Below are 15,400 nucleotides of genomic sequence, written 5' to 3' on the forward strand. Positions count from 1 at the left end.
TTTTCTAGGTTGATTCTAAAAACTAAAAATTAATTAACTGCATTTATAATGTGACTAAGTAAATACTAATCACTGAAGAGAATGTAATTTTATATCATTTAGACATTACTGGTTGAAATAGAATTGTCCATGTTTTCTAAGAGTGGCAGCACTTGAATTTTCTTCTAGCTCTCTTTGGTTCTTTTTTTTTTTTTTTTTTGCGGTATGTGAGCCTCTCACTGTTGTGGCCTCTCCCGTTGCGGAGCACAGGCTCCGGACGCGCAGGCTCAGCAGCCATGACTCACGGGGGGATCTTCCCGGACCGGGGCACGAACCCATGTCCACTGCATCGGCAGGTGGACTCTCAACCACTGCGCCACCAGGGAAGCCCTCGCTTTGGCTCTTTTTGAAGGTCCAAGACTGCCACTGTAGCTACCAGTTTCCTCCCCCCGACACTGCCCTACCACCATATCCTCTATCTTGGATTATATTTTCCACTGTATTATAGTGTCTCAAATATTTTCATATAAAGTACATAGTTTTTCTAAATATAAAAATACACTTGTCCTCATATGATAAATAATGTGGTTAACTATAAAAAATTTAAGCTCAATATTTTCCCCCAAATGATGAAAATACTGCTTCACTATCTTCAAGCGTTCAGCACGGCTGCTAAGAACTCAGTTATTTGATGTTCCTTTTTTTTTTTTTTGCGGTACGCGGGCCTCTCACTGCTGTGGCTTCTCCCGTTGCAGAGCACAGGCTCCGGACGCGCAGGCTCAGCGGCCATGGCTCACGGGCCCAGCTGCTCCACGGCATGTGGGATCCTCCCGGACCGGGGCACGAACCCGTGTCCCCTGCACTGGCAGGTGGACTCTCAACCACTGCGCCACCAGGGAAGCCCTGATTTTCCATTTTTTATTCCCTGTCTCTGGCAGTAACTGAGGATTTTCTTTTTATCCTTAGAGTTCTGAAATTTTGCCAGATGTGTCTAGATATAGGTCTTTTTCCATTCATCCTGCGTGGTACTAGATGGGTTCCTTTAATCTGAAATTCATTATCTTTCTCTGGCTCATGATATTTCTTCAATGATTTCTTTCAATATTTTTCTCCTTTCCACCTTCCTGTTCTTTACTTCTAGAACTCATATTTACAGATATGAAAACTTCGTGATGTATTTTCCATACTCTTTTTCTCTCAATTTTTCCAGATTTTTTTTCTTTCTTTTATTTTTTTTGCTTCACATACACAGAGTTCCTCCTCTTTGGCTCCAAATCAACAACTCAGTCTTGATTCATGCTAAATTGTTATTTAACCCATCCATTAAAATTTATCTTCATAATTTTCAAAATCTGTCCTGGTTCTCTGCCACTTTTTCAATGAAACTATGATTAATCATTGCAACATGTTCTTGAATCTTAGTAAAATACATATTACACTTTTTTTCTTTGAAGTTTTCTTCTGAATTTTATCTGAGGTCAGCTGTTCTTTCTTTCATCTTAATCCTCTTCCATCTTTATTCTCCTCAACTGTCTGTCTGTTTATATTGGCATAAAAAAGATTATTTTTGGCTCTCTCTGAGGTTGTTCGAATTTGTTTTCCCAAATGGTGTCTCCCTTAAATGGGAGGGTAGTACTATTTAAGCAGTTATCCCAGAAAGGTACCTAGACAGGAAGTTAAACTTGCTGGGATCCGCCAAAACTGCTATTCTCTGAAGAGGCATGCTTCAGTGCCTCTGCTTCTCTCTCAGGTTCCAACACCTCAGATGTCCTACTGAATTGCTAATCTACTTTCTTAAAAGAGAACAGTTCTTAGACTTCTGGCCTGAGGGCAGGCATGACTGCCACCAGGGCTGTTAAGACTGGAGAAAGGGCAGGAAGGAGGTCCAACTAATGCAGCACTTTGGAAAATAATTCTTTAAAAGATTCTTGATTATTACCCAATTGCCCACTACTGTTCTCTGTACTTGTTGACTCCAAGCTTGGAGTCTTTCTGAGGTTCCCCTAGGAAATCCTGAGCTTACCTCTGGTATCTTGAGTTCCAGTTTCCTTTGAGATTTTGCTGTCAATCCAATCCCATGAACTTCCTATCTTCTTCATAATTTCTTGTCCTCTGATGGTACCTGTAGTGGACTGTCAACTGTAGTTTTACTGTTCAACACACATTCTCCCCGGTCCCTTTTTCTAGTAATATAATCCCTCTTGTCCGTGGGGAAAATATTACATGTGATTTGGGTGGAGGTGAGTCTTCCCAGCTACCACTGGGGTGGCCACATGACCCAGGTCTGGCTAGAATAATATCCCATCCCCCCTCTCCTCTGGCAGCCATCTTTGCCTGGCTGAAAATAAAACTAATACAGAAGAAAAGAGAGACTAAAATGTTGAAAGAAAACCAGTACTGATGATATTATTCAAATATGGACTTATCCATGCCTAAAGATGGATCTTCCCTCCTTCCCCACACACATCCGAGCACATATAAAGCTACAGAGCTAATGAAGTCCTTTTACTCCTCTTTAAGGTAGTTTGACCAGTGTAATAACATCTGTCCCTTGCTTTTCAAAACTGTGGTTTAGTTCAATCTTTAAACCATATAAGTGGGATGCTGGGAAGAAAGGAAGTTAAAGGAATGTACTCAATGCACCATATTTAAAAGAAAAGTTAAGACAAAAATTGTAAAATAAGCCAGAAGAAATAAAATTAAAGCTTTATAGTTTGGTGTTAAACACAGAATGAGGAAATAGCTATAAACTTTATTAAGTGCATCCTATCATTTCCTAAGACATCCTTCATACCTCTAGGGAAAGAAAAGCATATATAGAAACCAATTATCTCTTAACTAGTTTTTTCTGAGTCAAGATTCCAATGGTTTCAAAAAGAACAAAGGAGGAAAGACTGGTAGTGATTTAAAATGTTCTAATCTATTATATATCCAAAGAAAACTCTCTGAAAGGTTATATAGTGTCAACTTCTGGAAGAAAAATTCTTTTAGCTTTGATATGATTATTTGAGGAGAGGTATGGAAGGGGTTGTTTACTTTTTAATTTTAGAGGTGATAAAAAGCACAGAAGGTCATTGAACTCCTCAGTGGATGAAAGATGAAATCCAGTACTCGTCACCTAAGGTAAATAATTCACGGTTCATAGACCTATGCCTCAAAAGTTCTAGCCTCCTGAAATTTACAAAATGCTGTATGTATATATTTAAGTACATATGAGGGAGAAGGGGTCCACAGTTTTCATCAGAATCTAACTAAAATCCATGACCTAAAAAAAGGTAAAGAAAACTGCTCCTGACTGGAAAAGAACAATGACAACTTCATTCAAGAATTACATTTAACAATTAAATATAAAAAAACTAAGTAATGAATACCTCCAACATATAAGACAGTGTACTAGATATAGAGATTATCTCCATTCTTTAGAAAAACTCTGTTAGAAAAAATTATTAGTCCCAACATAGATGAAGAAAATGAGGTTAAACAGTAATTTTCCCAAAGTCACAAAGTATTAAAGCAGGATGCAAAAGTTTCCCAACTTGATTTTAAACTTTTTCCATATAATGTTTTTTTTCCAGGAGAAATATTGGAAAACAAATACAAAGGCAATGGTTTATTTTATAATGGAATGTAATTTTATGTCAGGCACAGAAATTGCCAAGTATTCACATGCCTGGGGTTTAATGAAACTGGAATCTGACCCTTCAATTAAGATTTTCAGGGAAACTTCTGCTTCTAGTAGTAAGGTCAGAAGCCCTTAGTATTTGATCAAGATTTATGAATCTTAACATTCAAGGCTGTCTAAGCCAATGAATGGCTCCCCTTGCTATTCTTCTGGGCACCATGGGAAACAAAACGAAGTTGCTCGTGCATGGAGACAAAAAGCTGCAATACCAAGCCCATGTTTTTTATGCCTTGGCATACAAGATAAGAGGATCTGGTGATAAGGATAAAGTAGGCAAGAACTTCTACATATCAAAACATCTCCCACATACCTAAAACACATTAACAACTTAAAATATATTCCAGAACACGGCTCTGGCTAAGAGAACTCAGTACCAGAGTTTGGGTTGGAGCCAGCAAACTGGGTCGAATAGTGGAGTGGATCTTGGACTGAGAGGTGGTAATACTGGGTAGAGTAAGAAAAAAAAAGGAAGGAAAGGTACAAGTGAAAGAACAATCCACAAAGTAAGTTAGGGATATGTTTTCAAAGTTCTGAGACTTAAGGGGTTTCCCTGGTGGCGCAGTGATTAAGAATCCGCCTGCCAATGCAGGGGACACGGGTTCAAGCCCTGGTCCGGGAAGATCCCACATGCCGTGGAGCAACTAAGCCAGCACGCCACAATTACTGAGCCTGCACTCTAGGGCCTGCGAACCACAACTACTGAGCCCACGTGCCACAAATACTGAAGCCCATGCGCCTAGAGCCCATGCTCCACAACGAGAAGCCACCGCAATGAGAAGCCCGCGCACCACAACGAAGAGTAGCCCCCACTCGCCACAACAAGAGAAAACCCGTGCACAGCAACGAAGACCCAATGCAGCCAAAAATAAATAAATTTATTAAAAAAAAAAGTTCTGAGACTTAAGAAAACAGCATGGTCAGATCTTTGCTTTGATACCTGGCCATTTTATCTAGAACCACTGAATCACCTGCTAAGCCTACAGCACAGAAGTCACCAAATACGGCTTGCCTCATCATTCCCAGAAAAGGAGATAAAAGAGTAAGAAAAGGATGTTGACTTTCCCATTACTCTTATCTGTCCCTGTTTATTAACAGTATGATTAAGTAGTAAAAAACTTTAAATTCTGGGGGAATTTAAGAATATATTCTATTTAAATACTAAAGATCTATTGAATCCAGGATATAATCCTAAAAGATCATTTAACCCACACAACTATTATTTGTGGAATCTTCATTACAGAATCCCACTTCCTATGCTAACACTGGCTCCACCTAAAATAAATTAACCCACATGCACAATTACAGCTGAAGAGTTTCATTGGCAGTCTATGAATTCAATAAAATAATCAAATTAAATGGAGTCGGGAAAGAAAATAAAAGAGTCAGATTTTTCTAACTTACAGATTTTAAATTGTATTTTTTAAAAACAACCAAACATATTACTAGTCAATAACCCCATTTTTACAACACTCTCCATTCTTCCTCAAACTTCAGTTTTAAAAACTAATATTTACGGAGACTGTTATAGTTCACAAATGTTTGCACACACTTAGCTCATCTGACCCCCAGCAAAAGAAGGTATTATGATGTCCCTCTTAGGTGAGGCTCTGAGAGATTTTAGCTTGCACATCACACTTACTTGACAGCATGAATTGAGAGATGTAGTAGGGTCTAAGACAGCATTCTTCTCACTTCACATTTTAAGAACTTACTATAAAAGAGGTCACCTACAAGGTATCTATTTTCACTTGACGTTCCAGAAAAGGGGAAGAATAGTATACGATTCACTCACAATCTATGAAATCCATCTCAAGATCAATCACATGAATTTTTCCCAAGATGGAGTTAGGGAAACAACAAGATGTAACAGAACAGAGCAACATTAACTACACTTCTATAAAGTCTTTTTTTTGAAGGGTGTGGGGTGCAGTTTTGTAATATGGTGTTCTAACCGACTCTTAAACGTACCAGGACTATTACTGCTTATGTATAATGACCCAGGGGTAAGTCATAAACTAGAAAAAGATGTCATTCACACAGATCTGTAAAGATGACCAAAATGCAACATGAAATAAGCTAGTGAGTTCTACAATTTATACAAAACATCTCTTGAGCAATTACTAGGGAGACCATGAAAGAGTAGTAGGGAGGCAGTGAACTATAGAAGTTAAAAAAAGCAGACTTTGATGTGAGACTGCCCATGTTTATATCTTATTTCCATCATTTACTGTGACCTTGAGCAAGTTATTCTTTTCCCTGATTTTTTTTCAACTACAAACTGTGGATAATATTATTATCTACCTCTTAGAGTTGTGAGGGTTAAATGAGATACTATACATAAAGCAATTAGAACTGTGCCTGGTATATAGTAAGCACTCATTAAAATACTAGTTATTAAAATACTAGTTATTGAGGTTATAATTACCCAATGTTCTAAGTGTTATGAATACTTTCAGGGAAGAGGTGATATTTTATCTGGCTCTTAATGGGTAAAGCAGCTAACAGAGTGACATCCACAGAGAATAGATATTAATGGGGCTTGAAAGCTGACATCTGACATAGCACATCCTAAAACATACTAAACCACTACAAAACCACTGTAGTTTTAAAAATACAGTGCTCATACACATAACAAAATGGGAGTTACAGGAAGAGACCCATGTACCCTTGGTCTAGCACTTTCACCATTGGAATACATCCTACCAAAATATAGACACACATACACAGAGATACATATCAAAAAGAGTCTACTGCAGTATTGTTTGTAGTAGAACACTGGACACAGCCAAAACACTCAATAAAACCAGGGAAGTAATGATACCTGACAAGGGAACACTCCACAGCCATTAAGAAGAATAAGATAAACGATAAGTGTATTTATATGGGAAAAGTCTATGATAAGACCATTAATTTTAAAAAGAAATTTTTGTAATATTTTTATAATGACCCCATTTATGCAAAACAAAAATTTGTTTACACAAGTACACAATTTACATTTACATTTACTACATGATTTAATAACAAAAAAAAATAATGCAATCTCCCTTTAAGACTCCACCAACATTAAATAAACATCAGTCATAGTTTAGTAACTTTGCTACATACTTTAGCATAGGTTCAGTTTAAAAGATGTATCATCTCTTCAATAGAATTAAAACATCTATCTCAGGTCATATAGCAGCTCTGCTATTTTGGCATTTCCTGAATAGCAACTGCATAAGTATTAAATTATTCCTGGTTTATTTGAAATATATTTTTAAAATATTGAAACAAAGCTAAAGAACACCAGAATGATAATGCAAGAGAACTAAAACACATTCATAGTTTGTAGATCCTGCCCTAATAGTGTTATGGAGGTGTTCAAGTCCAAAGGCAGCCTAGTTAAGGCTAATGACATCGCAAATCAATAAGAACATGGTACAGATGCTGGTGCTGAAGGCACCTTTACTTCTTTAGTAGAAATCTGGAAGAGAGGGAGGGAAGAAAGGAAGGAAAGAAGCTAACCCTGCTTACAGGCTTAACAGGCAGTAAAAATATATATATATATATTTTTTTTTTTTTTTCAAAAGACCACTAAGTAAGATGAAAAATATGGAACATTACTTTGTTAACCATAAAACCCTACAGATGTTAGCTACTTATCAAAAAGCACAGGAAACTGCTTAGTACAAACAACTAATTTTAGTACGTGGGCCTTAAGGTTATACAAATACAATACATATAAAGATATACATACTGAGCAGATATAACCCAGTCTATTGTTCTATTGTCTAAATATATGAAATAAAGGTAGTACTTCAAATAGTGGGAAAGGATAGATGATGAAATAGCTAAATCAACTGATTAACTATTTGGAAACATAAGAGTAAGTTCATGTCTTCCTCCAAAGCCAGTATAAATTCGAATTACAAGAATTGAGTGTAAAAATTAACAGGCACAATAAGCCAAGAGGTGGAAGCAACCCAAATGTCCGTCGATGGATATATGGATAAAACAAAATGTGGTATATATACATACAATGGGATATTCAGTCTTAGAAGGGAAGGAAATCCTGTTACATGATACAACATGTATGAATCTCAGGACGTCATGTTAAGTGAAATAAGCCAGTCACAAAAAGACAAGTACTATATGATTCTACTTATATGAAGTATCTAAAGTAGTCAAATTCATAGAAACAGAAAGTAGAATGTTGGCTGCCAGGAGTTGGCGGAAAGGAGAATGGAAAGTTGCTGTCTAATGAGTAGAGAATTTCAGTTTTACCAGATGAAAAAGTTCTGAAGATCTGTTACACAACAATGTGAATACACTTAACATTACTGAACTGTACACTTAAGTGCTTAAAACAATAAAATTTTTGTTGTATTGTTATTAAATTGTTTAAATTATACACAATTAAGAAGTACACACTAAATTACTTAAGCCACTTAAAAAATTACTTGACTATAAAGAGATCAAATAAAGCACTTGATCGAACTTCTAACAACTCAATGGCAAAAACAGTTAAAAATACAACATATAAGATTGAAAGGAAAAAGGATGCATATAAATTAAATCTATAAAGCACAAATTTTATAAGACTGATGTAAGAAGGAAATTATCTATAGTTTCTCCCAATAAATTTGAAAATCTAATATGAAATGAATAATCTCCATAGAAAATATAAATCAAAAGCTTAATGAAATCATAATAAGTATCTCAAACACAGGTAATTAGGAAATTTATTATCGCAATTCATTATATGAAGAGATTGGAGGGAGAGGAAGAAATGATCTTTTCAATAGATGCCAAAAAAGCATTTGATAAAATTCAGTATACATTTCTGCTAATATTTAGTAGGGTAAAAGAAAGAGATATACTAAATTGATAAAGGATTATACTTAATAGTGACCCAACAGCACTCCCATTAAAACAAGGGAAAGACAAGGATAGCCTATATTACCACTTTTGTTCAACATTTTGGGCCTGTTCAAATCTGATGCAATAAGAGAAGAAAAACAAACGACAGATATAAATACTGAAAAGGAGACAAAAGACAATCATTTATTGGAGTCAATATAACATCCTAAGGCCAAGTTAGAAGTTTGGGCTTTATTCTAAGAGAGATGAGAAGTCAAATAACAATTTACATTTCAGAAAGATTAGCTTAGTTGTTGCATGAATAATAAATGGAGTATGGTGAGACCAGAAGAGAAAGCTAGGAGATCAAATTAGGAGGCTGCTATGAAGTCTAAGTAAGATAATAGCCAGCACTAGGGTAATGGCAGCAAAGATGGAGAGAGATGGCTCAGGTGGGAATGACCTCTCCTAGTCCACCTCCAAGATGGAGTGGAAAGACATGATGTAGGCCTGAACAAAGAAATCTTCTTCCGTAGTAGAAGTTGCTGGTTCAGGAATGGACACATGACCCAAACTAGGCCAAAAAGAATATTTCAGGAGCCAGAAGTGACTTTTTTTCTTATATTGCTAGCCATAAGGACAATGTAATCCTAGAATTATATTGGTGTAAGTCTTTAATTATCCCCCAATATCCACACTCCCCTTTTTCTTTTAGTAAAACACTTCTCCCACAAGTTGTATCTGGGTATAATGGCCATAGAGCAAGAGCTAGGTCCTAGGTATGGACATATAACTAAGTTCTGGCCAACAGGATATAACAGGAAGTAATGTTTGCAATTTCTTGGTCAACTCCTTAAAAGGAAGCTATCTGTGCTCACTTTTCTAGTTCTTATTTCTCATGGGCTGTGTATTAGTTTGCAAGGGCTGCCTTGCAAAATACATAGACCGGGTGGCTTAAACAACAGCAATTTATTTTCTCACAGTTACTGAGGCTAGAAGTCCAAGATCAAGGTGTCAGCAGGTGTGGTTTCTTCTAAGGCCTCTCTCCTTGGTTTACAGATAGCCGTCTTCTCACTGTGCCCTCACATGGCCTTTTCTCTCTGTGTACACATCCCTGGTGTCTCTTTTTATGTCCAAATTTCTTCTTCTTATAAGGATGCCTGTCAGACTGGATTAGAGCACACCCTACATGACCTGATCTAACCTGTCACATCCTGAGATACTGGGGGTTAGGGCTTCAGCATGAATTGTGAGGAAACACAATTCAGCCCACAATAGGGTGAAACATGGACATAATGCTAGTAAACCAGATTAGAACTTGTAGATGAAGTCAACACTCTAAGGCACAGCTATTCAATAAAACTTTCTGTGATGATGGAAACATTCTATATCTTCATTCTCCAATATGGTAGCCACTAGCCACATATGATTATTTAAATTACATTAATTTAAAATTAAATAAAATTAAAAATCCAGAGCCACATTTCAAGTGCTCAGTAGCCATATATGGCTAGTTACTACCATATTAGACAGCACAGGTTAAGGGATGGTGTAACAAAACAGTAGAAACTTAGATCTACGAATGACATGAAGGACTACCCCCAGATTATCACATAATCTACCCTGTTTGAACTTCATGTATTTTGGAGTCTCTTTGTTCAAATAACCCATCCTATACCGTAACTAATACAGTAAGTTAGTAGTGGAATGCTGCAATAACAAATTCCTAAAAATTCTGATAAGGCTTAGAAGACAGGTAGCAAGGAAGCGTATCAGGCTGGGAAGCCAGCAAGTCTTATGCAGTAGCAAAGCATCTTGTAAAACTCTTACCTGCAATAACGAGTAGGGCACATCACAAGACTACCAGGTATGGAGCTCCAAGAAAAGCAATTAGAAAAACTCAAAATATTGATGTGTTAGCTGTTTAAAGAATAACTAGAAAGATCAACTCAACTATGAATAAGCAGTTTGTAAGCAGAGATCTCTCTGAGAAGATCTCTCAGTAGCAAACCCTACTCTATAACAGTCTAATTTGGGGTCTCTCAGGTTTGGGAAAGGCAGTTGTTTCTGCATTCCAAACACAAGGAGTTAACTTTCTGACCTCAAAGATTCTTTGTCAGACAGTAGCAAAGATCAGGTACAGGGTGTTTCTTTCCCACCTATGATGATTTTTGATGTGTCAAGTTGGTTAGGGAAAACTAAGAGGAAAGAAGGGCAACAGCCATTTGGTAAATACTTTCTCTCAGTTATTCAGACACTAATCTAGGTGCTGCTGTTAGAGGTGGGGGGCAGGATTTGCAGATATAATTAAAGTCCCTAATAAGCTAGGGTGATCATCCTTAGTGAGCTGGACCTAGTCAGCTGAGCTCTTAAAAGAGACTGGATTCTTCCTGACAAATGTGACTCCAAACACCAGCTGAGTCTATAGCTGCTATCCCTTCACCAGATCTTCCTTTTCTAATTGCCTATGGAGAACAGCTTCAGCATATGCCCATGTGTTCCAGCCTGCCTGAGCTCTTACCTTTTCAACTGCTTACCTTACAAATTTTAGATTTGTTAGGAAGCCCCCAGAATTGTGTAAGCCAATTCCTTGTAATAAATTTCTTAATATATACCTATCTATCTATCTTTCTATCTATCTATCTATCTATCTAGCATATATAAACCTCCTACTTGTTCTGCCTCTCTGGTTAAATCTTGACTGATATGTCACCTAAGCCTATTATTTCAGATGCCCTCAAGGTAGCCAGGTAACACAGGGAGAAAGGAAAAGGCCTAGTAGAGAGAGAAGTAAGAGAATGAGTTGATTTCAAAATAAATATGACAAAAAGAGACCTGCTGTAGTTAATATCACATGGTACTGACTTAAAGAAAACAGAACAGAAATCTATTAAATGTTTGAGACAGATTTACCATCAAACCACATTACTGGCCTATAAAACTCTATAACTGAACTTTAAGTAACCCTGCAGCCCCTAAATGTATGCCAACTGGTACAGTGCTATAAAAGTTTTGCAATCTCAAATGCCTACTACTTCAGATGTGGCAAAGGAAGATAACAAGGAATAATCACCAAAGAACAAAGCCAAGGACACACACAATATTCAAAAGGGCATTCCTCCCAGAGAGCAAAATCAGAGTTTAACCAAGGATTTTACATAGTTGCCAGGGCAGTCTTCTCCTGTCCAGAAGGATTTCATTGTTACTATGGACCAATGACTGCTGTCTACTTACTCCTTCCTTCTCCAAAGAAGCTGTCATTATGATTATCCTATTCCTATTCACCACTGTACAATGGGTTGGGCAAAGGAAGGATAGATACGTTTTTTATTATTTTACAGATTACTGGACTGAATTAAGAGGACAAGCATTATGTAGATATCCTACACTGTGAGCTATATGTAGTATCCAGATGGGACTTTGGATTGATTCTCTTGAGGAAGAAAGAAGACTATGTGTTAGAAGAAAGGTTTGTACAACTGTTGGGTGGCCAGAAGTTTTAGCCCGGTACTCAAGAAGAAAGGTTTATATTGGAGATATAAACTTGAGAGTCATTAGCAAATGCATATATAAAGACACAAAACTAGATAAAATCACCTAAGAAGTAAGCAGATAAAAGACCAAAAAGGGCCCAGGAATGAGCAATGATGTACTAAATAACCAAAGGATGTACAGTGAAGGGGGTGGGAGGAAGGAAGAAGACCAAAAAAAGCAGCTAGTAATGTAAAAACAGGAGAGGGTGGTATTACATTAGCAAAGAGAATAGCACTTTTTAAGAGGCAAGGATTGGTCAGCAAGGTCAAATGCTGATGAAAAGAGTAAATAAGAAATGGATAAACAATTAAATACTATATCCAAAAAGATATCCATGTATCTTTGGGAAAAAAAGTATAGAAGTATCAAAAGAAAATATCTAAGAAATTTTGTTTAAATACTGGGGTAAAGAAGGAGTCATAAAAGAATAATTCAAAAAAAAAAAGAATAATTCATCTTACTACAAAAAAATAAAAAATTTTCTACGTTGTGAAAATAATGTAAACAGAGAATATGCTGCAACAACACCGTGAAGGATTAATACCCATAAATATAAACAGCATCATAAATCACTAAGAAAAAAAAAACTCCAATAGAATAAGTAACAACTGTAATAATAGATAAAACAGGAAATTTTCAAAAGAACTCCAAATAAAAAATAAACAGGAAAATTTGCTCAATGTCAACAGTAATAAGGAAAACAAAAACAAAACACTATTTTTTGTTTAACAGATTTTAAAAACTACGATGATCAAATCCAGTGGCATTCTTACACACTGCTGATGGAAGTAAAACTTGGGAGCATTTATCAAATTAACACGTGAATAAACTCTGGCCCTTAAATTCCATTTCCAGGAATCCATTCCAAAGAAGTACTTTTGTACTCAAAAATAACTGTAAAAGGATGTTCACTTCAGCAATGTGTATGTGATAGCAATGTCCTGAAAACAATCTGTCTACCAACATAAAAGATCAAATAAATTATGAACATCATACTGTGAAACATTCATAAGTAAATGAGAATGAGCCAAATCCTAACATACTCTCTCAGACACCCCCCCCCCAACACATACCCACACCCACACCATCTCTCTCATTCAACTCACTCTCACCAACAAAGAAACTAGACCATTTGATATACACCAAGCTGTTAGCAGCATTTACTCTAAGAGTTGGATAAAACCTTCATGTATTAGAAGATTCTTTTTTTTTTTTTTACAAAACAAGCATCACTAGTTTTTATAGTTAAATAAATATGTAATCATTATCTGAGGAAAAAAAGAATGCAAAGATGATTTCAAATAATAATGATTAATTCTGGAAAAAAGATTAGGTGATTTTTGTATTCCTTAGATATTTTTTGATTTTGTCAAATTTTCTACAAATATGTGTAAGTTTCTACAAATATGTATGCTTAATTAATTAATAATGTTTAATTATAGAAACACTGTATTTAAGATGTAATTTAAAAGATATTTAACATTGCATTTGACATTGCCCTGTAACTCAATTTTTCATATTTTAACCCATCTCTACCTGCAGCAACCATAAGTATACTAGTATAGCTACCTCTTTTCTTACTACAAAATCTTCAGGGTAAAATTAGAATGAATGTTTCTTTGGTGTAACTTAGTAGTCAAGGACACTCTATAAAAGTATCACATAACAGGCCTCATCTTAAAAAAAATTTTTAAATAAAAAAAAAATACCCCAAATTAGTGAGTATTCCAAGAGACACTCATAAAAGATGTAAAGTCTACACTATCAGTATGCAAAAACAGAACAATCCCTATAATGAGACCAATTCTAAAGGCACACAGATACACTGAAAACTGTTAGACTCCCAAGTAAAGTAATCATACAGGATTAAAATCATCCTCACAGTTTTAAATTATTATTAATTTTGTCTCAACAAGATTTAAATTTTATGAAGCTGGGAATAATGTCTCAATTTCTTCAAAACCCTCAAAATTCCGAAGTGATTATGCTAGGTCTCAATAATGCCTCTTAAATAAACTTAGTTAGAAAAATATACTAATAGTGATACTTATCTTCTAAAAATCATAAAAAACAGAATTCCATCACTGTGTTAAGTTTTCACGTGTGCAAGTTTAAAAGTTTTACTAACTATATAGAGCTATGATTTTAAATATAGCTAACTTTTTCATATTCCCTGAGAAGGAAATGGTTGAGATTATTATGTAGTAAAAACAGCCACACATAGTAGATACACAATAAATGTTTGGCAAGTAAAAGAATCAACTCCTATACCAAATCTCACACTAGTAAGAACTACACTAGAGGCTTTGCAACAGGACTATTTTTGTTATTAACTTCATATAAAAAACAAGAGGGAAATGTGGCACAGAGAAGGGAAAAGACAATAACGGGGTTAAAGACTAAACTGAAAACAGATTTGGTATAACACAAACAGGAAGACTTCCTTTTCTTCTCAGGTTTCAGATTTAGGGCAATAGGAAAGAAGAAAAGGAAAACAGAACTTCATGTTAATGTTTTTTTATTCCAAATTCAAAACTGATGAAACCAATTTTTCCACAGATCTCTCTGAAATATTTTTCATTCAAATGTTCTTTAATTAAAAAACACTCCACGAGGAAAGACCAAGCCAAGAATTAATTTTAGGATAGGTCTTTTATTTCTCCACTTTTCTTTTTTTCTTTTCTGTTCCTTTGTTTTTTACTGGGGAGCAGGGAGGATTAAAAAATTAAAGATTAAATGAGACCAAATGATAGCTCGGGAGGGGAATACACCCTACTGGAGATGCACAGCTATAAACTAGTTTCATAAATTTGCCATGTCTAGTCTATACTTTCAAATAATCTCAAGAAATGAGAAATGAGTTTACTTATTTTCAAAATTGAAATAACACTAATACATGTTGTGACTCAGTTTGAGTAACTGGTTAATTTGAACATTAAATAATAAGAGCAATGAGAATATAATTAAGGATAATCAGCAGTCCTCCTTGATCATGGATTCCATCCCTCACCCTCCAATCATTTTTAAACTCTCTCTCTAGAACTTCCTTAGTTTTAGTAATCATTTTCACGGTACAGCAGGCAGAAATATATATAATCTATTTTTTGCAGATGTATCTTAGCATTATTTAAAATTAGAATTATGACTTTGGTTATCTCTAATACCTTATTTAATCTTGTTTAACGTTATGTTGAACTTTTACTGAAAAAGCATGCTTTGTTTCAGATCATTTAATCAAAAAAGCACATTTTTTTACCCATGACTCATATAAACCTATTTAAAATTTTCAATCTATTCTCAATAATCTTGTTGTCCATTCCCATCAGTACAATTCAATATGATCTATCTGCATACTTTGAGAGATTT

General features: G+C 35.5%; 1 protein-coding gene across 8 annotated transcripts in view; it reads right to left on the reverse strand.

Annotated features, from left to right (window-relative positions):
* Window positions 1–15,400, reverse strand: part of ANKRD17 (ankyrin repeat domain 17) — a 159,786-nt gene that overhangs the window by 137,896 nt on the left and 6,490 nt on the right. Inside the window, exon 1 of one of the 8 annotated variants that reach the window (XM_082838779.1) lies at window positions 2,003–8,330. The exons of the other annotated variants lie outside the window; for them this stretch is intronic. The gene's annotated coding sequence lies outside the window, so the exon portion shown is untranslated. Of the gene's footprint in view, window positions 1–2,002; window positions 8,331–15,400 lie in introns of those variants that run through there. 8 annotated transcript variants of the gene reach the window in all.

Source organism: Leucopleurus acutus (genome assembly GCF_964270905.1).
Source record: "Leucopleurus acutus genome assembly, chromosome: 4".
NCBI classification, from domain to species: Eukaryota; Metazoa; Chordata; class Mammalia; order Artiodactyla; family Delphinidae; genus Leucopleurus; species Leucopleurus acutus.